Genomic DNA, 22,118 nt, shown 5'->3' with positions numbered 1-22,118 from the left:
GCGGCGGCAGGGGACCGCGAGTCCGGGGCCGCGGGATGGGATAGCGCCGCTCGCCGCGCTCCAGGGCGCTGGGGAAGGGGGCACGGCTGCGGCTGGCTCCGCTCAGCTGCGGGGAGCTGCGGACACGGGGCAGCCCGCTGCAGGAGGTAGGCAGGCGGGCTTGGGGCTGCGGCGGCGACGAGCGACGGGACGAGGCAGGGCAAGGTAGGGCGGGTGGCGAGCCCCGCACCTGCCCGCAGCGGGGTGGGCACGGCGCCCGGGGGAGCCGCGGTCGTTGCCGCGAGGAAGAGGAAGCGCAGCCCGCCGGTGTCAGAGCGACGCGGCCTCGGCCGGCAGCGGCGGGTGGGGGGCGGCCCGGTCCGCCTGAGGGCCCCGCCCGCCGCCCTGCCCTGCCCTCACCGCCGCGGGCCGCCCCCGGCGTTCGGAGGCCGGCAGCGCGGGGCGACTGGCGGGGGCCGCGCACCTCAGGGCGCGGGGTGAGTGGCGAGCGCGGGCGGCGGGGGAACGTCCGGAGGCGGCCGGCGGAGCCCGGCAGCAAGTGCGTGCCGCGGGCGGGGGGCTCGGGGCGGCACGCGGCGGGGCAGCCCCTCCTCTGCTGCCTCCTCCTCCGCCGCCCGGCTCCGGGGAGCGGCGGGGCCGCTGTTGCGAAGTTGTGATCGCGGCGATAGCGGTGATGGATTCCGGGGGTTTCGGGCTGTGCTGCGGGGAGAGGCGGTGGCTTTGTGCAGCCCGGTAGGGCGGGTGGGTGTCGAGTCCCGAAGGCTGTGAGTGTGCTTGGCACCGAGCCTTCGCAAAGTTTATTTTGAATATCTTTTCCTTGCAGAACTGAGACAACTGTCCAGCTCTCCCCTGAGAATGGTATAAAGTAAATATAGGAGTTCCTGAGAAATAACAGTGAGTACATTTCGAATCAGTGCTGTTTTGTTGTTAACTTTATAGGAATAGCCCATAACCTGCTGGTACTCGGGGTGTGAGTGCCAACGATAATAAGAGCGCAGGAAACCCACCGCGTGTTAATTGCCTCGGTATAAACATGGTTGCCTGTAGGCTGCGTGTCGTGATACACCATTCACGGTGCAGTTTCACCAAGGGATGTTTTCAGATATGTTCGTAAGCAAGTGGGTTCTCTGTGGCTGTGTCCTCGGCTGCCTGATCGCCCCCTGTTAAAATATTTATCTTTGGTGAAGAGGGGAAATTGAGTAAGAACTGCACAGAGCCCAGTGCAGCTCTATGGGGACGTGGTTTCCTTCTCTTCCTCTGAGCTGCTCTCCTCCTTCCCCAAAGGCACAGACACGCGTGCCGTGCCGCCTCAGCTTCATTATGTAACTGTGTGGGCATTTATGGATCTGTCACCATTTGTGTCCCTTCCATCCTCTGTGCTGTTCCTGCCTGTCTGAGGGAGTTAGTGGAATACTGCACAAGAAAGGAAAAAAAAAATGTTTTAATTTTCATGCAGTTTCTTCAGTTAGAGGAGCAGGTTTGCTTGCTTGCTTTGAAGGTCGTCTCTCCTTAATTACCCCTTCCCCCTCCTTTTCTGAAGCTGTGTAAGTAGGTGGTAGGCAGCTAATCTGATGGCCGGCACCCAGAGAAGGAGGAGGAAGAGCAGCGGTGGCTGCTGGCTGGCAAAAGTCCTTCTCGTGTGCTGTCAGGAAAATACCATAACACACATTTCACAGAGCTCTTAGAAGCACTGCAGCAACTTTAATTCACCATTCAGAAAACAGATTCCTGTGGCTAAAGCATGAAGTATAACAGGTGTTAGAGATGCTGCTGTCAATGTGGTCTGTGGGTCCCTGCGCGCAAATGGGACATTTGGAGACGTACCTGGTGGGCAGATGTTCCTGTTGGGAGGTTGCATGAGAGAAGTTGGTTTACTTTCGTCTCTTTTGTAATCCGTTTTTAAGTGCTCCCTTCTTTAGCTCGCAGCTTAGGTATGTCATTGTCTGAGTGCTGTATAAAGAACAGGAGAAAAAAAACAAACGAGGAAGTTTATATCCTCATTGTTCTGCTTTGTTGTTGTTTTTTTTTTCCCCCTAATGTTCTGCACATACCAGGAAAAACTTGATAGGTATTCAATTCAAACCAATTTTGAGTGGACAGGGAAAAAATCTTCTTACCTACTTATTTTGTAACAGTCTTATGAAAGTATCTGCAGTTCAGTAGTTGTGATTATATAAAGAAGTACCCTGAAAAAACCTTATAATGCCACATAGCTTCTATGTGAAGGTGTAACTGTTGCTGAACCGCTGCTGTGCGCAGGGCACTTCCTGACAGCAGAACCATGCTGCTGCAAATTGCAGATGGAGTAACGCCGTGCTCCACCCTTCCTTCCGCCCTTTGTTTTTTTCTACCTCTTAGGAGCCTCTTTGATTTTGAGGTTTGGGCCCACAGGCTTTCTTTTGCACAGTGTCCAGCCTGCGAAGCGAAGTTGGACTGTGATCTGTTTTCCATCTTGATACAGAGGCAGTATAGTTCTCTCGTTCACAAGATGTGTGGCTTTCTTCTTCCGGTGCCTCAGATGGATGTGTTCAGTGGCGAAATGAGAAGTTTAATGTCTGTAGATGTGGCTGGAACAAGGAAAACGTTTTCACAGAGTTCTGCCTGTACACCTGCGTGATGACATGTGGCACGTCCTGGTCCAGCATCAGGTTTCTTTGGAATAGTTTGACAACCACAGCTTTTCTGATTCTCCGACTTTGAAACGAGGATTTACGTAGGATTTTGATGAGGCCACTGATTTTCCTCTTTGTTTGTGACTTTACTATCACTTGGTTGTTGATTTTCTAGAAGTAAATAATCTTCTGTAAAGTTTGGTAGCTGTCGGGCTGTGGTGCAGATGTGCAGCATCTCATACTAAAAAATGTTTGTAGAAGATGCTGGGAATTTAAGTACCCTGGAGACTACAAATCATGTACCCATAGAGCTGGCAGAAGTAACACTGTCCCTAGTGGTTTATTCCATGCATAGCCATGCTGAGGTCCGGCAGGCTTTCTTCCCTACTGCATCCCTTTGCTGCTGTGGAGTTGCAGTGCTGAGGGGATGAGGCTTCCTTTCCTGTCCTGCTATTCTGCTATATAAAAGGAGATTTTGCAAAGATGCTTTCTGATTATGAAGTCACTGTTGTTTGATCACTTGTGACTTGAAAATAGAGCAGGACTTTGTAGCAGCCATCAGACCACCTCTCAGTGTGTTTTGAACGCAATGGTCTTTTTCAGAAAGTCTCATTTGTGGCAGCAGGAAAGCGCCAAGTACATGCTGTTAAACTTGTGTCGATGTAACAGCACAACTGTTTAAAAGCATTTCAGATTATTTTCCTTCTATTGGAGCCAGGCGCTTGATAGCAGGGATCATCAGAGGTGATAATGCGTGTGATACATTGCACAAAACAGGCTGTATACTGCTGCTGTTAGAAATCTACATTAAAGAGAAGAATGGGAGAAGAATTGCAAAATCACGGAGCTATCTTTCAGTCCACGTTTTTCCACTGAGATATTTGCAAGGATTTGGTTTTGTGGTGTCACTTTTCATTATTGCAACCATTTCAAGACACAGAGATAGGGTGTCACATAGCCTAAAGTCTTTCTGCTAGTTTCCTCCTTTTCCTGGTCACTTACCATTTAAGAGGGAGTCAGTGAGAAGTATATGCCCCAGGGGATGGCTAACAGGTTGCCTTTTATCTCCATTTACCCCTGATAGAGGAAAGCTCTGCTGGTAGCCTGATCTCAGCCTGGTGCCATGTAGGTTAACGCCCATCTGTAAGCCACTTGTGTTTCCAGCTGCTGAGTAATTTGGTTTGTAAAGGATGTGCTTGTGGTTATGAGCAAGGTGAGCACGTGCCGCTTGTTTGCAAACTCTTGGAAATGCATCAGTATATTTCTCCTCATGTGGTTTTCCATTGTGAAGCTTTGGGTTTGACCGTCCTGAAGTTGTTTCCAAGGGCTGCAAGAAGGGGAGGTTGGTTGTGGAGAGCAGGACTGGACAAGTTGTTCCTCTGTTCAGGAATAAACCACTGTGAAGTGGCTGAAGCTGTGACTGTTAGGGGTACCCCTAGAAAGGTGTTGTAGCTTGTGTGCAAGTGAGCTCACTTTACTGCATTTCTAGTGAGTAGCCTTTGGAGTTACCTAGTAAGCTGAGTATACTGCTTGAAGACCTAATGCAAACATGGCAAGTGACCCGTTCTTACTGCTTTGTAGGATGTAGGCCTGCTTTGCTTACTGCTGTTGCTGCTGTGCCCCATTTGCAGTGAAAATAGAGCTGCAAAGCTCCACAGGTGCCAGCACAAGGGAGGAGTGGGAACCAGCAGTGAGTGCTTAGGGGAGAGATTGTGCCTTTCGGGTTGAGCAAAGTTTATCTGAAGTGTTTGTGAGATGGCATCTTCAGTAAAGCAGCTAAGAGGGAGGGGAAAAATGTTCCCAAACAGTTCTGTTACAGCTATGCCCTTATTGTATGTGTTTTCTGGACTTTTGTTTCTGCTTTCCTTCTGGTTTTGTTTGATTGTTTTCTTAATATTTCTCCTTATCACTTCTTATTGCAGATTTCCCATGCCTATTGTGACTTTTTATTCTAGCATCTTTGACATATTTATTTACATATTTATTTATTTATCTCTGTTTGCTCTTTTCGCTAATGCTGGTCTGTCCTTAAATTCTTTCCCAGACTTCCCTTAGCTTTTTCCATCTAACTCAAGAAAAAACTGTGGACTGCAGTGTCTGTCACCTCTTATGTTCAAAGCTTGAAGTATTTATTGTGTAGTCCTAATTTATAGGGGCATAAAAAGTGTAAAGTTGCCTGAAATATAGTGTTATCAGTAACTGAGTAATTTTTTAGTAGCAACATGAATACTAGTATGATGAAATCCAGCTTTTTTCTTTTCTTTGCTGTAGTTTCTCCGACTGAAAGGGAGAATGGGTCACTCTTCCAAGTGAACTTCAGATTCTAGAGATGCAATGATTTTAAACTTCCATTCTTTAACAGAGCAGGAAATGCTTGCTTGAAGCTACTCTAATCTCTGAGAGCTTTTTGCAAAACAGAGCCTCTGTGAGTATGAACAAAATGGTCCATATGGACCTTTTTTCCTTGATGTATGAAGCTGACAACTTGTAGATCAAGCGCATTCAACATTTTGACGTTAGACAAAAGGAGGGATACTCAGCGTATGTCAGCAGGCACAAATAATGAATGCTGTCAGCTTTTCAGCCTTCCTTCTTCAGCTGAAATTTTAGGTATGGTTCCTGGGTCTAGATGCTTCATGCTGTTAAAAGGTGTTTTTCTTACTGCTTGTTGTCAGCTTGATGGTAAGAAAGAGCTGGGGCTCCTAACTTATTCTATTAGAAACTTAACAAAAATTGAGTCCATTCTGTGAAGTTGAGCATGTAGCTTTTTTTTTCCTGTGGCAGTACACATGCTATAAGTAAAATGTATGTTTTGTGTACTTATTTTCTGACTGTATCTGTTTCTTCTGATGTTGACTCTACCTTCTGTGTACATATGGGAACTGTTGAATCATGGTCTGAACCTCTGATTGACCACCTGAGGCAAGCAGTGAGTCAGCCATGAGAGCACAGGTGAAGGCAGTTCAGCTGTGTGACCAGGAGGGGTGGTCACCAATCCTAGAGCCTGTTTAAGGGCTGACTGCCATTGGGGAAGAATCTCTGCCTGGAAATTTCTCCTCTTGGAGTTTTCCCTGAGAGCCTACACAGGTGAACATTTTCCATTTATTTCCAGTTATCTCTTTCTAACCACACCACTCTATTTTTGTTGATTATACAACATAGTAACAGAAGATATCTAAATATTCTGAAAGTAGGAGAGTGCCTGTGGGTTTTTGTTTGTTTTTTAACATGATCTAGTTGAAAGAATTTTTGCAGTGTTTTGGAGTGACTGGAAAAAGAGCTTACTTTTCAGTGAGCTACAAAATGTGGATGGTTTGGCCTTTTCTTCCATGGGTATAGAACTGTCTTAACTAACTGTATGTTTTTAGTGTGTGCATGAATTTTGGCACTTGAATTTGTAGTCAGTCAAAATAAGACTTACCTGTCTCCTTTTTCTTCAGCCAGCATACAGACATTGTGTTCAAGTGTCCAGAAGAGGTGTTAGAACTGTGTGAGTCTTGGCTTAGATGCTTCCAATGAAGCATCCAGGCTTTTGTCTGGCTAGACTTGCAATCTGCTGGACAGGCTGTTGTCTCTCATTGGAGTGACGGTGGTGGGGGGGTGACTTTCAAATGCTGCTTCATATTTTAACAAACAGAGTAATCTGTTGAGGTTGAGCTATGAGGAATTTATAAACATTCACATAATACCCTCTGGCCAGACAATACACTTGACTTGCACATTTCCTCCCTAATAATAAAGAACGAAATATGCTTATGACACAGGTTGGTTATAATACATTTTTTACTGTTAGTGCCAATGCATATATTTGTTGCATTCCAGTACAGTCTTTTTCATTTCTTTGCTTTCTGGAATACAATTGCACATTAGTTTTCATAGCAACAGTTGTGGCTTCAGCTGGAAATTGAAACCTGATAAATGCTGGCTCAGTGCATGGACTATTGGATAAACTCTTTCACTAATTCTGAGCCAAACCAACTTTAAAAAAAAAAAAAAAGCCTTCCCCAAACATAAGTGCTGGTCTTTACATTCTGGAAAGGATGTTCCATTTGGTTGCTGGGGTTTTAAAATGCTGGAGTACTAGTTTTTTGGGGTATTTTTTTTTCACCCTCCCTTCAAGTTTTTCTACTTTCTTTTCCCCCTTCCTTCAAGCACCAGGGCACTCAGCTGTTGAAGCTGTGCCCACTGTGGTTCAAGTGCATTCCTGGTGTCAAACCTTTTCACCCCACCTCCCTCTTTGCATATGTTCTGATGTCCCTTATGATAACCAGACTCACAAAGTTCAGTTTTAGGTTTGGTGTCTAAGTCTGGTCTCTATGTTTTGTAGGTCTATAATCTCTTATCCTATAGATTTGAATGCATGTTTCTAGTTGCATTTAATCTTCTTTTCCTTGTGGGGGAAAGAAGTGGAAAATTGGAACAAATGAGAGCTTTCATTGGTCAGTGTGAAACTGAGCATTTGGTGGTGGTTCTTAACTACTGAGGAGGGGTTTGTAAAAGGGGAAAAAAGATCCAACCAACCAAAAACACTACAAAGCTGAAAGAAAATGTAAGCTCTTTCCCACTATGAACCACCTAATGCAATTTTAACCATATCTGTGGCAGGCAATTAATGATTTGACAGCTGATGCCAGGTCCAGAGACGGAGGAACGGTATAAGAAAAACAGCCTACATCTTGAAGAAAAAATACCATGGTGGTTTGTTTAAAATTGCAGCTTGTGTTAGAAGTAGGTCAGACCTTTTTGTGCGGTCTTTTTGAAAAGACTAATTTTCATATTTTGTAATTCAAGTGAAATTTTTACAGAATTGCATTTTTGGAAAGCAGCATATAATTTTTCCCTTTCCAAATATTACATCTTCTGCTCTGTGCTGGTCTGAGCCCCATCTCTCTGTTCTTCCTTTTTTGTTTTGACATAGTTGGACCTCACTTACTGAATCTTCTGCCTCCACGTAAAACACTGTGTGTGATATCACTCTACGTGTCTTGATTTTCCTTTAGGAAGTAACACAGACATGACTATATAATAAACTTCTATATTACACAGTGACCTGGGCTTTTATTTCCTGGAAGTCAGCAATTTTTTCTTCAGCTACCATAGGAAGATAGCTTGTTGGAAGTGCATGTGTTTGTTTCTATGCTCTACACAGTGTTGGGATGGTGTTCTTGAAGGCAGAGGTTTTGAAGACTCCATTCCCTGCAGCTGTGAATGAGTCAGAAAACATATTATGGTAAAGGGGATTTGTGTGGAGAAAGAAGAGAAAATAATCTGCATAATTTTAAATCCAAGTTGGAAGTTCAAGTTCTATTTTAAAACAAACATACAAATAAAATGGTCCAGGGCTGTTTGCATTGGAATAGTAAATTGGTTTCCTGGTCCATGCGCCAGAGGGATCAAAGCCTCCACAGTTGAGTGGTGGTAGTGCATGAATTCTAATTAAAATGATGTGTTTTAGGATATTTTTTTCTTCTGTTCCAAGTGTAATGGTTTTATAAACATCTCACTCTAGAAATAGTGTGGCTTTTTGACTATGAATTAATTTATTAATTTAATCTGTGATTAACAGCATACAAAGGTTGAAAAAAGCCCTTGTGCTAGCCTATGTTTTTCTGTAATTGGAAGTATGATAACAAAACAGAGAAGATAAAGGGGAGGGCAACAGTCAAGCTTCCATCACCTTCATGGGTAAATAGAGAACACCAAACTAGACTAGAAAATCGGACCTAAATCAGCCTGCAGATCCTTTGTTTCCAACTAATTGTTCTGGCTGTGTTCACTGGTCCCCATAAGCTTGCCTAAGGGGATAAGCCTTGCTTTCCTGTCTTGAGGCTTTTCTTTCTTGATCTATTGAAATTCAGCGGAGGGCCCCCTTTAGTGAATGTCCTGTCTGTAACAAAGGGGCTCCAGCTGTGGCCGTGTGGATTGAAAAGGGAGGTAGCCTCCCAGGCAAGTGATTTGGTGTAATTTAGGAAACAGGTTCAGTCCTCTTTGGAAATGTGAAGACCAAATCAGAGCAGGTTTCAGACCGTTGATGTCCCTGGCCTGAATTCAGGTGGCACTTGCAGCCTGGTCGTGTCTAGTGCGTTCTGATACAGGTTTAATGTCCGCAATACAGACTTGTAATTAAGTGCATTATTAGTATTAGCCAAAGGGAAAGAAAATTGTTTCAAGCACCCTCGTCCATACTTGCTGCTGTTTCACATGTGTACTGAATAAGCCAGAAGACATTACTTTAAAGATAATTCTTGGGAGAAAAGTGTAGTTTAAAAAATGTAATATGGATGTGTTGTCTTTACAAAAATATTACCGTTGAAAAAGAATAATCAGTTACAATTCTATTAGCTTATGAGAGCTGCGGCAAGATCTTATCAATAATAGTTATTAAAGGCAACAGATACATCTAATGAGGTCAGCATGGCTTCTGGATCCTTGTCAATTTCATGGGGAAGTTAAGTGGGAACAAGACATGGGTGTGTTCTCTGCTGATAGCCTGAATCAGTTAGGAAACTGCAGACTTTTTAACTAAGTTCAATTAAATATTCAAGGAGGGATAATAGGTAGAATCTAGACACTGGGGGATATATTTGCAAGCTCTTTACTTAATTAAAGAGGGTAATTTGCTTTTTCCAGGGAAACCATGGGTGGTATGCACCTGCAGCAGGAATTCTATTGCTTTCCAGGCTGTGATGTAAAGTTAGTTCTGTAGCTGTGGTGCCTCAGTGAGCTGGTTCAGCCTAACTAAGCAGTTTGCTTCTACCTGTATGTGAAAATAATAGGTTGAAGATCTTCTCTGCTCAATCTACTGAGAGAATCTAGAAGAGCCTTGTGGAAGGTATGAACAGCTCATTTAGGTTAAAGTGTCCACAGTTTGTACTGTTTAAATCTCTGTGTTAAGTGTAAGTAAAAGTTCAGGAACACTTCTAGTGGGTGCTGTAGGCAAAGAGAAGAGTGTTTGGTGGTTGAATTCAGTTGGGGTTACTTGCCCATTTGTGCTCAGTTTTTAATCTCGTGCTGGCATCAAGCCTCATGGACATGAAGTCAAAATAAAAAGGATTTTTTGGTAGTACTTTGTCATCAGATGTGATTGAAGTTGATTAAAGTGTTAATGAACCCCTGGTAGATCAGCCTCTTGAAGGAGCGTACGAAGGGACCTTCTGGAACTGTTTGACTTGCAAGGGGCAGGCACCATTGGCTTGGTCCTTAGCTGAGAAGGAGCTGTTCTTTCCAGCAACCTTGTGGGCAACTGCACTGTCTCGTGGCCACTGTTATCTGTGTGTTACTAAAGGTTGTCTACAAGCAAAAATAACAAAATTGCAATGTGATTTAATTGAAAAAAATGTTCTTTCCGCTTTACATAATTTTCTGGTTTGTTTTTGTAGTGATTTCATGTCTGGATATCTAAACTTTAAATAATTCGTGGAAGATCAACTTAATCTGCAACTCTTGCTGGCTTTATAGAGAAAGCTGTTCAGGAGGTTGTGTTGGGCTTGTCTGATGAAAGCTGGTGGTATTGGACCATAATTTTTCTAATAAAAATGCTAACTGGATAATCCTGAGTTGTTGGCATGACTCAGTTCCTTCTGAGGGAAAAACCCATTCAGTCCAGTGAGTGATTAAGCTTGGTCTTTAGAGGAGGAAGGAAGAATTATCTCAGACGCGCAGTGTAATAAATGTTGGCTTTTCAGTAGTGAGTGTTGCGTACTTTGCTGTGCAGGAAATCAGGCTGTGCATTCACACTTCAGCACTGAAGTGTTAAATGAATATATAAGTTCAGGGGAGGGAGGATGCTTTCCTTGACTTTTATGAGAAGTTGATGCAGGCCATTAAAATATCCAAAAACATGCTTTTTCCTTTACATGGCCTGTCCTTCAGCCACATCTAACCTCATGGAGGAATTAAAGAAATCAGTAACAATTGAGGGGGATAGATACAATGAGTGCCAGGTCTTGTTATTAGCAGAGTATTTTGGATACTGTGAGGGAAGGGTATTTGTCCACTTCTTTCCCATTTCTGTGCTGCTGAAGCAGGAATTAGGAACTGCTGTTTAGAAGGACTTTCTCTGATTCTGTATCAGTAAGGCAACAAGTGCTTGGCTTGGGAGCTGCAGTTTCAATGTTGCTACCCTTGTCCTCAGAGAGGTTGAGTTGCTGGAATTTAACAGTAAATTAAGGCATCTTAACTGCAGTCATTTCTTAAACTATTTCTGGCGAAAAGTGGCAACTTTCTACAGTTGTTGATGACTTGCGTTGTACAGCCATCAGAAGAATGGCAAGGCTGTACTAGGAAGACGCAGTCATTGCATTTGGCCTCACTGTTAGTTTCAGCAGTAATAGGGCAGAGTTGCTGGCTGGTTGTTTGACATTTGTGAGTGTATGCATTTCATAGTGTAATAGCTTTTCCTTCTTCTCTGCAGAGAATTTCTGTGTAGGTAGGAGGAGTAGGTGCTCACTGCTGGTGAGTGCCACTGAATGCTACCTGCCCTTTAGGAAGGTTTTTCTTCTATTTCAAAACTGCTGATGCTAGCAGCATGGTTATTTATTTATTTTTCTTTTATTCTCCTTGTTTTGGACTTTCTTATCACCTCTTGCAAAACTGGAGTTTACTTGGTGCCAGACTTGTTGCTGGAGCTGTATGCTATGCATTCATCAGATAAATACTCCCCACTAACGCCTTATTCCTCCTTAACCTTTAAAGTGGGCTTATTTTTATATAATGCATCATTTGATCAGGTGCAAAATCTTCAGCTGGTGACAGGAGAAAGCAACACGTTCATCAGCAACTTTTGCATCTTTGTGGGGAGAATGATGAAGTCCTGCTGCAACTCAGGTTGTCTTGTGGGTCAAGAACTGTACATCATGGCCATTTTCTCAGATCTATAACTGGCCTTTGTTATTATTTTATTAATCTCCTCCCAGTCCTTTTTGTCTGCTGTTGCAGAGCCTGTGTCCTCAGCAGGTGGCTCGGTGGGCAATCTATCACCAGGATGCAGTGGGAGTAAGGAAGCTCTTGAGTTTAAGAAGCTCTTGAGCTTTTAAGGCCAATCTTAGATGATTCTGTGTCTTTTAATGTACATAGGGGCGTGTGTAGAAGTGGGAAGAAATTTTATTCCCTCTAGATTAAAATGAAACATGCTTAAACTTCATGTGTTGTTTTTCTTAATAATCTTTCTGGTTCTTCGCAAACTAAGAAAAATATGGTCATTCTTTTTCTTTTTCAGTATATGCATGAATAATAATGGAGAAAATGAATGAAATGAATGCGTGGGTCAGATCAGCTGAGTGGAAAGTACCCATCTATGCAGTTATGCTTCTGACAATAGCTATTTTCTAAACAGCTTGGGAAGTTTTGCTATAAAGATTATTACTATGCAAGGGACAGAGAGGATAATTTACATTCAAGATGCATTCTTTAAAACTAAACATTTGGCTTTTATATCCAGGGACACATGTGCATTGTGCAAACAGAGTAGGATAGCAGAGTAGGGCAATAGAATCTTTTAATGGTTATGATGTTTAAAAATTAGCTATTAAAACTGTAGGTGGAAGTTGAATTCCTGCAAATGTAATAGGAATTGTGGTTGGAGCCTCGGAAGTCTGTTGTATTGATGGTTTTCATCTCATGTTACTGACCTTCAGCCCTGAGCATCTCGTATAGCTAGTACATTATCCCTCCAGTTGATTATTTGCTGTCATTTCAGAAATTCACTATGCTACAGAAACCACAATGCTTGTCTGATGATAAAGTGGAACATCATGCAGCCAGGCTGCTCCTGGGTCCCTAGCTTGAGGTTCTTGGAGCATGGGTCCAGAAAGTGTTGGCTGTTGGGTTTTGTTTCTGAAGCATCTGTTGGAGAATCTAGTTTTAAGGGCTGAATATCTCTTGTATTGGAGGGGGTAATAGTGTACTTTCTTGGAAGATGAAAATGAATGAAATTCAACAGGTATGTGTATGGAGAGAAGAATTTTAAGTTCTTTATCTTTTTGATTTCTGCTTTAGAAAAGGGTGATGATATTGGGATTGTCTGAGATGTGTGAGCCCTATGGAAATGAGTGGGTCTCCAGAGCGTTAGAAGGGAATTCATTTTTATTGTTCTTCATAAAGCTACTGGTGGAACGCAGAAGTTCCACTAAAGAAAGATGAAGTTTAAAATTTAAACCAACCTGCCTGTACTGATCTGTGTAAATAAGATCAGTGTAAGTATATTCTGAAATAGGCATCTTTTTTATGTCTGGAGGAGGAGGAGCAGTGAGTTACTGTTTAGCAGAGATTTGAGCTGATTTTAGATGAACCTGAGTTCTTTGCTAGTTCCTGAAGAGGGGCCACACTGATTTAATGGTGTGCTGCATGCTTATGAGTTTCACCCTGAAAGCAAGCTAAATGTGGAGAAAGAGCAATAAATGTTTGCTTGTATGACTTGTTGTCTAAGGAGGAGTGGTGTGGGTAGGGGGAAGGGGGGGAGGCTAGAATCAGAATCCTTAGGGTTGGAAGGGACCATTAAAGATCATTTAGTTCAGCTCCTCTGCCATGAACAGGAATATCCATAGCTCTGTTAGGTTGCTCAGAGCCTGGTCTAGCCTGGCCTTGAATATCTCCAGGGATGGGGCTTCCATGCCATCTCTGAGCAACCTGCTCCAGTGCCTCAGCAACCTCATTATAAAAGACCTTTTCCTTATATCTAATGCAAGTCTTGCCTCTTCTAGTTCGAGCCCATTTCCCCTTGTCCTGTCACCACAGATCCTGCAGAGGGGTCTGTGCCACCCTTAAGAAAGAGTTACTGGCACGTCCCTTCAGACATGTGCAGGTTTCTCAGCTCATGACCACCAGTGAGGCAGAAACTCCCCAGTGGCTAACCAGTGGGCACTGTGACACCAGCACAAACCTTCTTGTCTCTCTGACAGGCATTAGCACTCACTGGGTGTTAATAAGCCATGATGAACAACAAATATCTTAAGTAACCCTTCTGTTGTTCCACTTAAACAGAATGCTCCTTTTCTAAACAATGCCTTGTGTTGTGGTGTGTTATCTAGTCAAGCCTTTCAGCATGAAGCTGAAAACCAGAGAAATGAAACCTTGTCTGAGTTCAGGCTTACCTTAGTAGGGGCTCTGTACCCTACTTCTCATTTTCACCCCTCATGCTTGATGATGTTGGCCCTTAATGATGTCAACAGCCAGTTTCCATTGAGGACAGCACCCATCCCAGGATGGCTAGTTGAGTCATGTGGTGGCAACTTGGGAACTCCATAGTTCCTCCACAGGAGTGGGCCCAAGCTGCTCCAGAATACACTGTCACCCCACCAACATGAGCCTTTCAAACCCTTCCTTTGATTTCCAGTCCTCAGTCTGTATGTGGATTTATGCAATTGGGAAAGTGAGGTCACAGTGAGAGCAGCTATGCAAATAGTTGAAGGGAATGTAACAGCAGCAGCAGCCACAGAATTGCTTAACTCTGGGTATTTGCAGCGTAGCCAAGCAGTTGAAAGAGGTGATTTTCCTGCTGTATTTAGCCTTGGTGTGGCCTCAACTTAAGTGTTGTGTACATTTCTGTGCAGTGGTCAGACACTGGGACGTGTTTCCTGATGGGTTGTTAGATGCCTCGTGCCCATCTGTGCTCAAGACACACTTGTACAATCCTCTTATAAGTGTGTTTTAGCCTCTGGTTAGCCCTGATGTGGCCAGGCAGTTGGAGTCAGTGATCTTTGTAGATCACTTCTGACTGAACTGTTCTGTTTACTTAAAAAGTTCAGAAATTCTGAGTATGGTAATAAATGCTGCATTTCTCTGAGACTAGAAGTTGATCTTTTTGAAACAAAATGGAAGCGTTACCTGAATCACATATGAATGCCTCAGATACAGCTGTCTTTGTTACTTGATGCTTCCAGCATCCATCAGCCAAAGCTTTATATGCTGCTTCTGGTGAAATGTGCTGTGTGGAGAGCAAGAAGTGCTTCCATTTCAGAAGCCGGGTCATCCCCATACCCTCTCATTTTTTAATCTGTTTAGAAACAGCTACAGAGTGTGTTGCCTCTGTGTATGGGATTTGCCTCTGTTTTCTCCTTTCCCTCTCTAGTAACTTTTGAACTGTTGGCTGATTCAACAGCAGAGCAATAAACGTCCCAAAGATACAAAGTTCAGACATGTTTCAGGAAAGTAGGAAACTGGATGGAGCAGAAGCTGCAAAAGGAAAAACTCTACTTGCAAGCCTTGTTAAAGAGCTGAAAATGTACAGCAGGGATTTGGGCCAGTTTGTCTTAGCCCTGCTTCTTGAAGGGAAGGTGTTTGCTGTACTTGGTTAGAGGGATGTATGAGAAAGGGAATCTCACTTCTCTAAGGAAAATGAAATGCAATGCTGAAAAGCCAAACCTCCTGCTAAAAACAGATTGCCATCTCATAGCTTACCTGGCTCGTACTCTGAAATGTGTGGGATGTGATATATATATATTATATATATATTCCTGTTTGCCAAGTCTTGCTGTCATAGGTGGGGGGCTGGGGGGGGGGGGGCTTCAAGTTAAGCAAGATTTCAGGCTTCTCTACAGTTTTAATCACTTTTTACATAAAAGTATTTGGGAGCACTTACTTTAATGAAAGTGTTGAAATTTATGTTTTAATGCTCTCTTCACTTTCAGGCAGTTTTGTGCTGGTCATACACTGAAGGAGTAGAACTGGGAAGTGATACTGCTAACGAAGAAGAATTAGCAGAAACATGAACAGAACCTTACTGTGTATCCATATGGGATAGTGCTGTCCAGATGGTAGACAAATACAAATGAAGAGTTATAAAAACTTGCTTTGTTTGGGGAGCTCAACTAAAAAGTAACATTTTATTGCCTGGCAAAGATGAATTACAAATTATTTTTATGGGCTTGATAAAGGCTCTGTTGGAACTCAATAACCCTATGACATGGACACCTTGCTGTTGAGTTTTTCCTTAGCTGTGAAGTCCACAGTTTTTTTGTTTCCTATAGGGATGTAGAAAGTAAGTAAATACATCCCTGTCTGAACATGATGGTTAAGGAAAATGGGATGTTAATTGTTATCAAATGCTGATTTGCTCATAGCCTAGAATTTATTGCACGTCTCCAACTGGAGTAGCCCCTATGGCATAAAGACTCGGGGAGTGTTGTAAAGTACATCCACAGATTGAATTGCAGTTGTCATTACTGGCTGTGTTTCAGTCTGCTCCAGTTTTTGCTCTAATCTCTGAGGTCTTGGTCTATCCTGCCCTAAGTGTTTAAATTCTCACGTGTCTGTTTCATTTACAGTTCTTAAAATCAGATCTATTTTCAAAGTCCTTTTTGAGACGGAATGTGTGGGAATGTGTGTATAAACCATAAAAATGTTGGTCTTCTGGGAACCACATCGTTTTACAGTCTGTGTTCCTACCTACTGATATCTTTAAGTAGGCCATGCTTTCCTTTCCTACTTTATCTTCCTCTCTTGGGGAACACTGTTTGAGGTGAACTTTGTTCCTTTGGGATTCAGAATCCCAGTCAATAGTTCCAAGAGCTGGATTATTCGTCTTTTACAGATATTAATTGCCTTTCTGCTTTTGCAGCCATCCTGCATATTATATGCCTCTTCTGGGTTTGTGGGTTAATGTTAATTTAATGCAATTATTTTCAGCTGCTGTCTTTTCTCTTTAAATTCTATGCTGTGCTATTATGGTGTATGCTGCTGCCTCTCTTGCTCAAGGTACTTATAATGCAGAATGCACTAACAAAGATTTTCCTGTCAGCAGTACATGACAGTTCATAACGGCCTGCAAGATTTTTGTTCTTCTGAACACTTTTTTTTCCCCCGTTTTCTTGGCTAAGTGCTCTTTTTGCTGCTTCCTTCCTTCCATTTGGAATTCTCTTCTTTTGTACATTGTGGGTTTTAAAAAACAGAAAACAGATCTTAAATATAATCGAGTGAATTGCTGATGGTAAAACTCTCTGGTCCGCTGCTTCATCTTTCCCATTAGTGCAGATGTGCTCTGTCTTTTATGCTTTAAGAACTGGATGCCTGACGTGGTAGAAGTCATACCAGTGCTTTACTGTATGACACCTGAATAATACCTGTGGTGGGAGAACTCCTGGTGCCATATTGCAACAAGGGTTGCTGCACTCTCAGGGCTGGGTTTTGCAGATGAACTAAAAATGCCCACCTGTGTGAGAGGCTGCAGGATTCGGCTTGAAGTCAGTGAGATGACTTCACTGCTTTATCATGTAGGAGGAGAGGATTCACTGCAAGGGAGGCAACATATGTTTAAACTTAAATATCGTATAATTAGCCAAACTGGCAAAGGAAACTGTGAAAAACATAAGGAATATGTATTAAGTCCATTTTATGATGTTTGAAGAGCTTCCCACTGCAAGAACCCCTACTCTAATACTAATATTAAAAAAAATCAACACATTCCTGCCTGCTAATGGGTGCATTCATTTCTTTTAGGAATAGTCACAGCCTCATTTGCTCCTCTTCTTCCTCAGGTGTGTACGTACACCTGTTTGTCTGGGAATAAGCTCAGCTAGGGAAGGGATCCAGGTTAAAAATAAGTTGTTTTTCTTTAGCTGTTTTTTCTGCTCACTTAAGGTTTGGACCAGCTCCTTGTGTTGCACTGCAAGTAGTTTGCCTCGTGTGACTGAAGGACTCCATTGGAGGAGGGAATGAAGTGGGAGAGGAGTGGAAGAGGAGAATAGTAACTGAAAACCCTGGGAGCACTGTGTCCCTAAATAGACCCTGAGGGGAGATCGTGGGTATAAAAAAGGATACAGCAAACTTGTGAATGAGAGCATCATGCCACTCTTCCAGCTGTATGTGTATATATAAGAATATGAACAGTTTAACTATGTAGGTACTCATTACTGATTTGAAAAGATGGATTTATTCTTGTCATGGAAGATCTAGTAAAATCAGCCCCTCGTTTCTTTTCTAAGGTATGATTGAAGCCTATAGGCTGTTACTTCCCAAATGTAATGAAAGGTACTCGCTGCCCAGAAGATGTGCAGAGTTGTAGAAGAATGATGGCACCAAGAGGGAAAGCAGCATGGCCACACTGATAATGGGATCACAAAGTCACAGAATATCCTGAGTTGGAAGAGAGTCACAAGGATTACTAAATCCAGCTCCTGGCTCCACACAGGACCACACAAAATTCAAAGCCTGTGTTTGAGTGTGTTGTCCAAATGCTTCTTAAACTATGGCAGCTTGGGGCTATGACCTTGAGGAGCCTATTCCACACCCATCACCCTCTGGTGAAGAACCTTTTCCTAATCCTCAACCTGAAAGCGACTCAGTAGCTGAGTCAGGCCAGGGCTCCTGCAATTGTCTGGCTTACTATTCCCATCTGCATGGTGCTGCCAAGCTTTCCAGCTTTCTGCAGTAATCTGTTCTATAAAGCTGGGCCTCTAACTGCTGACACGTTGGGGAGAAGAGGGAGGAAGCGAGGGTTGTTACTAATAAACTTCTCTCTGAGTAGCGTATTATGTCTTGAAATTCACTCATACTGGATGTGACATCAGTTTGTGTAAAATCAGAGGCACGTGTGTGTTTGGCTGATGGTACCAGCAACAGCTACTTGCTTGGAGCACATGTGTTGAGGTCTCAGGATGAACATGCTTCATCAGAGTGATCCTTTACTTACCTGGACTGAGGGCACTTGAAAGCATGGGGGTTGAGTCTGGCACTGCCAGTGCTTGAATGAGGATGGCTAGCAAATCCTCATCCTTAGTGTGATCGATGTCATGTGAGCACATGTAATGGACTTTTGGTACTGCAGCCAGACTTGGGATGGAACAGTTGTTAATTTGTCTTGTGGTGAAAGTGTTGCTTCCATATGAGATCTTTATGCTCGTTTGCATCTTGTTGTTTTCTTTTTGTTGTGTTTGTTTGTTTTCATAAATAAGCCAATCTGGAACTTCTCAAACTGGTTCCGCTTGTGTATGGGTGCAGTGGAACCAGTGGGTCTGTTCTGATAGGTCAGCCTCATGCTGGTCCTTCACACTTCCCTAATAGATTAGGGGGGTTATTCTGTTGCTTTTAAAGTTTTTGTACAGTTACTGTTAAGGGAAGAAGAGTTGCAAAAAGAGCTGGGGACAGAGTTTTCATTCGAAGGCTGGTGTGTAGGATGGCCTCTGATAGCCATGTGCCACCTTATTTTTTGGAATCATGAGACTACATATGAATCACATTTTCATATGGGTCTAATTTATTCAGTAATTACACTCTGCTGTCATGTGTCAGAAAAAGTATATCGTTTCTGAGGTTACTCACAGAATGCTGGCACACTGCAGTGTTTTATTGGGGGGAAAAAAATACAACACCCTGTACGGTTGCCAGAAGTGTATCTGCTGTCCTTTTCACTTGGAGTACCACCAATTGGAGGAAAACTAGCCTCCTATCAGGCAAAGAAAACAAACAAACAATGTCCTATTTAGTCTCACATTTGTAAGTGAGGAGAGGGGGGGGGGGGGGGGGAAGAAATTTGAGGGCTTGTATGGGTTCAGAATTTGGGAAAAAAGGACACTAAGGACACAAAAACTCATTTGTGTGAAGCCCATCTGTGACAGCAGTGCTTTTACGTTGCCAAAGTAACTCTTGGCTAGCACACTCACAAACTTTTATGAAAAGATATGACACATTTGACCTCTAGTAATGAACATGCTCCGAAGGCTTGAGAGGCAAATGCTTTAAAAGAAATAATTACTCATCCCTTTTTTTTTCCCCTGCTTGCTCTAAACAGCTAGGTACTAAATTCTTTCATCACTTGCCTTCTTCAGGTGCGTCTCCATCTCTTTCCAGTCTACTTAATTAATCCTCATGCTGCCTTTGGTTTTCTCTACGCTACTGCTATGTCTGAGATGCCTTGCCAATAGTCTGCTCTGAAACACTTGCCCACGTGGCAGCAAACTTGCAGCTGGAACTCCAGCTCAGAGGTGCTAGCAGGAAGCAGTTGAATGCAAAACCAAGTATTCATCCATCATCAGGGGTGTCTCAATGCACCTTGCCTCTGCCCATTTGTCAGTTAATCAGTTTCTTAAGGAAGATAGAATTTTTTACTTAAAAAGAAATAGCAAATATAGATAAAGTAATAATAATTTCTATGTAAGAATCAGTTTTTACACAAATCACATACTTGTCTTTTATGTTATCTATCCCAATATTTCTTCCCGCTTTGCAAAGCTGAGTTTACACAATGAAATCTGGCATCTGAAAATTGTATTCTGAATCAGACACATACACAGATTTTATTATGGCTCCATTGTTTTGTTATTTTGTTGTTGTTGTTGTGGTTGTTTTTTTTTCCTCCTCCATGCATGCTTTTCTAGAATGGTTATTCCACTGAGGTTAAAGATAGTCCAGTGCTGCTCGGATGGTACTGCACCTTACGTTTGGTAGCTCATTAAAACTGCGAAGCCATCTGTTCAGTGTGGATAAACTCGGTCCCTTCAGGATAGCTGCTGTTGGGGAGCTGCCTGATATCCCTGCCCTTATCTCCCACGCAGTGTTATGGCATTTCTGCTGCTCTCTAATCGATTTGCTGTTGCTGTCTGCTCTCTTATTCTGTGGCAGCCTGGGTCAGCTCTCGCTGTGAAAAAGCCTATGGGAAGGAAGGTCAGCCTATGCTGAATGGGTGGCTCAGGATGCTACAGCCACATCCAAGTTGCATGGCCAGTGTCTGTGCTCCAAGTTTAATCTCAAAGCTCTGCATCGGGAAAGTGGGGCAGTTTCTTGTTGTGGGGGGATAATAGTTCATGGGGGTTCAAAAGTACTCTTGATGTGACAGAAGTACTCACAAATACTTTGTTCTCTGCAGCAAACAGTCATGGCAGCATCTGCTGTAGGTTTTTCTGCATACATGCCATTAGCTGTATGAGAATCTTATCTCTCTTTCACCAAAGTTTGTGCAGTTATTCCAGATTTATGATTGAAAAAATAAATTCCATTTCTCTAGGTTATTGCCTTGCATATGCTCAGTTAAATTGCATATTTCTATCCTCATTTCACCTCAGAGTTATTTCCTGGTTATATTTAATAGGCACGGAGTGAATGCACTTCCCATTATGTTTGTATCGTGTACACATTTTGTGGGGAGTTGTGTCTTTCTGACCTTTCCAACTCAAAGTTATTCCCATGAGGACAACGAGATTCAGCCTTGTGTGTCACAGGAGAGTATAATGAGTTTTGTTGCTTTCTCTTTAAGTTGAGTAAACTTGTAACTCAGTTCCGTTCAAATGCTGATCTTATTCCTGTATTTCAGGCTTTTTGTATGCTTCTAGTGTACGTGATTAGCTACTAACTTTTTGCTGATGTGGTAGTTAATTCTGTCTGGTGTTTCTATCTAAGGGAAATATGGTGAGAATATGTTGTAAATATGATGGATGCCCCATCCCTGGAGGCATTCAAGGCCAGGCTGGATGTTGCTCTGGGCAGCCTGGTCTAGTGGTTGGTAACCCTGACCACAGCAGGAGGATTAAACTAGGTGGTCTTTGAGGTCCTTTTCAACCCTGGCCATTCTATTATTCTATGATATGTTGAGTTGAGTATAGTAACATAAGAATTTAGTGGGAAAACAGATTATTTGCATGTGTTCAGTTAAAAAATTCAGGAATTCTGGGACTTGTAAACAGTAGAAAATATTTAGATAATGAAACTAGCAGGAAGCCAGCTATATTGCTACAAATGATTTTATTGATATTTAAAGTAGATCTACAACTTCAAATAAGTGACTGAATATATCTATAATTGCAGATTCTGACCATAAAAGATATATCCTAATGTTTGGGACACCTGGTGTGACAGATCAAGTAAACAGCAAAGCAATGATGAGGCAAGAGAGATTTACTGGAGATGCTGCTTAATAGAATATTGCGTTCTGTTCTAGATTGCAGATCTCTGCTATATAAAAGTTTTCTGTGGAGGTGGCTGATAGGAGTGGGATGAGATGCATTTCTGGTTTCATCTGTAGTCTTGAATTAACTATGATAAAGGGAGGGTTCTTAATTTAACTAACTTAAAATAAAGTCTCAGTGAAATCACTGTTCATAGTCTTCTGCACAAGCTAACAGAGTAAGCTTCAGGCTGTAGAAGAATCTCATTTACTTTTGCATGCTGACTTGTATGAATTATGCAGCTTGTTTTAATTTTGTATGCATTTTACTTTCATTAGTTGAAAATATTAGGAATGTGTTTTTTATTTCATGATGATACCGAGCTGTTGTTCATGAGTTCCTGCCACTTTCATAGCTGGGTCTGCTTACCTTCCCATTCAGCTTTGGCTGCTGACCCATTCCCCATTGGATGTGCAGGGGTGGTCTGCCATGTCAATGAAGCCTAGTAGAACTTCTTCGCTTAGTTTCAGGTCTCATTTCACCTGTGGGTGATGCTGTCTCACTGTAAATCAATTTATAGGCTTATAGTGGTTAGTTGGTGGTGTACTGCATGCAAGACCTGACCTACAAAACTATTTGTGTCTTTTCTGCTCCAGGGTAGAAAGGTAATGTTGGAAAGAAATACTTTTCCAGC

At 42.6% G+C, this 22,118-nt stretch overlaps 1 protein-coding gene across 7 annotated transcripts in view; it reads left to right on the top strand.

Annotated features, from left to right (window-relative positions):
• Nucleotides 1-8: 8 nt before the first annotated feature.
• The window catches only part of ELMO1 (engulfment and cell motility 1), a 313,893-nt gene continuing 291,783 nt past the window's right edge, over nucleotides 9-22,118 (top strand). Inside the window, exons 1-2 of one of the 7 annotated variants that reach the window (XM_072328207.1) lie at nucleotides 9-146; nucleotides 824-894. The gene's annotated coding sequence lies outside the window, so the exon portion shown is untranslated. The other 6 variants (XM_072328212.1, XM_072328206.1, XM_072328214.1 and 3 more) reach the window with 6 other exon arrangements.

This window comes from Excalfactoria chinensis, chromosome 2 (genome assembly GCF_039878825.1).
Source record: "Excalfactoria chinensis isolate bCotChi1 chromosome 2, bCotChi1.hap2, whole genome shotgun sequence".
NCBI lineage: Eukaryota > Metazoa > Chordata > Aves > Galliformes > Phasianidae > Excalfactoria > Excalfactoria chinensis.
This window is presented reverse-complemented; position numbering and strand designations above follow the sequence as displayed.